Here is a 3,184-nt window from a genome sequence, read left to right as displayed (position 1 = left end):
TTTTTATTTTATGGGTATAGATGAGTGCCTGTATGTATGTCTGTGCACTATGTGAATGCCTGGTGCCCGGGGGATCAGAAGAGGGCATTGGATCCTTGTAGACAGTGACACACAGCTGCCAACTGGGAATTGAACCCAGGTCCCCTGAAAAAGCATCCAGTGCTCTTAACTACTGAGCCATAGTTCATCCCTCACCTCTTTCTTCCCTCTAGGACAGGGGAGAACACAGGAAATAAGGCCATCGGAATTACAGATTCTCTGGACTACCATTCCCTGGGCATGGGAACTGAAAGCTGATTAGGGAATCCCCAAAACTGCTGCTGAGATTGCTGGAAGCTTCTCCCTAGTTGCTGTGGCTTTGACATCAGAAGCTGGAGGGACTTCTGGAGGGACTGGGTTGCCGGAGAATGGTGTCCAGACTGAGAAATGAGAATGATGGCATCATATGTTCATCTCTTCCTCCTCCTTCCTGCTTCTTCCCCCTCTCAAATTTTTTTCTCTCCTCTTCCTCCTGCCTCCTGCCAGATGGTGAGCTATGTGTGTAGCCTGTCTATAGGTGGATCATCTCTCTAATTCAGCTCTTTCCCAGGCTGTGCACTGGCCTGGCAGGAGCAGGAACAACAGGAAGCAAAGGGTGTATGGAGGGGGCAGAGGAACCAGATACTAGGCAGTGCCCCCAGAATCCTCCACAAGGGCATTGTGCTATCTGGCCAATGTCACTTCTGTATATAAATTACAGCATTGGCATGGGAAAAGACTTCTTTCCTATTTTTCTGTCTGTTCATTGATAGGACTATTATTGAAGGGCAGCTGCACCTGCTTCAAGGGAGAAGTTTAAAACATTGCCTCCATTATGGCCTGGGCTTCATCCTCGTGTTAACTGATAGGGAGCATAAAAAAAAATATCTCGGTCATCACCTGGACTCAAACATCTCTACTCTTAAGTCTTGTCCCAGCATCTCTGCTTTGAACCATTGCTTGTCAGTTCTTACCTTCCAACTAATCTGCACTTTAGATCACCAACAATGTCCTTGTCCAAAATAATTGAGGCAATTTTATAAATTCATGCACCGAGTTACCCGGTACTACTGCATAACAGGTTAGAGCACATCGAAAGTGGCTGCCAACAACCTTCATTGCTATGATAAAATACACAGGACCATCAATCAAAGGAGGAAGGCCATGTTTTGGTTCAAGACTTCAAACTTTTTATCTGTGCTCACATGGCTTTGTCGTTTCTGTACTAAGTGGGAGAATGTTACAGTGGAAACATAAGGTAGGACAAGGCTAGTTTCTCATAGCAGCCAAGGAGCAGGGGAGAGGGGAGAGCAAGAACAACAACAACAAGAACAAGAACAGGAGGAATGAGAAGATTTGGGCTCCCCTTCCTTACATGGTCTGGGAGCCCCCTGCCTGATCCTCCCCTTTGCCCTTGGCTCCAAGAATGGCCTCAGTAGTCCTAGATGGTGCTAAGGCGACCAAATAAGGTGGGGTGGCAGATCAGGGACCCCTGTCCCTACCCTGAGGCTGCTCTAACTGACCCCATCCATCAGCACACTATAAAGCTGTGCTTCAGGCAAGTGACACCCAGTGTCTGCCTGCTGCCAGCGCCAGCTCAGCTGAACCCAGCAGCCCCTAGCACACCTATAGATCCCACAGAAGCTGTGTGATGTGACAATGAGGAGACCACCACTTTGTTGTGTGACAATGGCTTTGGGCTAGTGAAGACTGGCTACACAGGTCCCAGAGTTGTGTTCTCTTCCATCATGGTCACCCATGCCACTAGGTGACCCTATGTAGTCCTTTAGGTGATGAATGAAGCCCAGAGCAAGTGAGGTATCCTGACTCTGAAGCACCCCCATTGAACATGGCATTATGACCAACTTGGCTGACATGGAGAAGATCTGGCATCATACATTCAACAACAAGCTCCGTGCAGCCCCTGAGGAGCACCCAACCCTGCTCACCAAAACCCCACTGAACCCCATGGCCAACTGTGAGAAGATGACTCTGTGTTGTCCCTGTGTGCTTCCAGAAAAACCATAGGCATTATTCTGGATTCTGAAGATGGTGTAAGTCAAAATGTCCCAATCTATGAGGGCATCTGGATTTGGCTGGTCGGGATCCCACTGATACCTCATGGAAATCCTCACTGAGCACGGGGGTACTCCTTTGTCACCACTGCTGAATGTGAAATTGTCCGTGACATTACAGAAAAACTGTGTTAAGTCGCCCTGGATTTCAAGGCTGAGATGGCCACAGCTGCCTCTTCCTCCTCTCTGGAAAAGAGCTATGAACTGCCTGATGGCCAGGCTATCACTATTAGCAACGAAGTTTCTGCTGTCCAGAGACTCTCTTCCAGCTCTCTGTCATTGGTATGGAATCTGCTGGCATTCGTGGAACTACTTACAACAGCATGAAGTGTGACACCAATGTCTGCAAGGTCCAGTATGCCAACAGTGTCCTGCCTGGAGGTACCACCATGCGCCCTGGTATTGCTGATTGTATGCAAAAGGAAAGCACTGTGCTGGCTCCCAGAACTATGAAGATAAGATTATTGCTCCCCCTAAATGGAAACACTCTGCACTGGGTGCTCCATCCTGGCTTCTCTGTCCACCTTCCAACAAATGTGGATCAACAAGCAAGAGCATGATGAGGCAGGCCTGTCCACTGTGCTTCCCAAGTGCTTCTGAGGTACCTCGCTCTTAGCCTATCTTATATTCAGGGTGATGGTATTGTGCTTCTTGGAATCCTCTGAGCACCCTCCCCCATCTCTCATCAGCCATTGTACAGTTTGCTTACACACGTGCAGTTTATTTGTGCTTCAAATATTTATTGCTTTATAAATAAACCAGACCAGGATTTACAACAACAACAACAACAATAAAACCAAGATGTGGATGTCTAAATGGCTCCTGCTTCTGCCTCCAGGTAGACCCTGCCTTCTCATAGCTTGTGCATGTAAACTCATTCATGGGTCAGCACCCTGATGATCCAACCACTCCTCTGTAGCAAGAGCATTGGCCTTGAGGAACACTTGATATCCAAACCATAATATCCTTCCCTAAAGACAACTTCCTGCTTTTCCCTGGATGAATATTGTGATCCATTCATTTAATTCCTTAGATTTAAGTGTGTGCGTGCGTGCGTGCGTGTGTGTGTGCGTGCGTGCGTGTGTGTGTGT

At 47.9% G+C, this 3,184-nt stretch overlaps 1 pseudogene; it reads left to right on the top strand.

Annotated features, from left to right (window-relative positions):
- The first annotated feature begins 1,670 nt into the window (after positions 1-1,670).
- LOC110555815 (actin, alpha cardiac muscle 1-like) lies at positions 1,671-2,693 on the top strand (annotated as a pseudogene).
- The last annotated feature ends 491 nt before the right edge of the window (positions 2,694-3,184 follow it).

The sequence above is a fragment of the Meriones unguiculatus genome, chromosome 4 (assembly GCF_030254825.1).
Source record: "Meriones unguiculatus strain TT.TT164.6M chromosome 4, Bangor_MerUng_6.1, whole genome shotgun sequence".
Classification (NCBI taxonomy): Eukaryota; Metazoa; Chordata; class Mammalia; order Rodentia; family Muridae; genus Meriones; species Meriones unguiculatus.
This window is presented reverse-complemented; position numbering and strand designations above follow the sequence as displayed.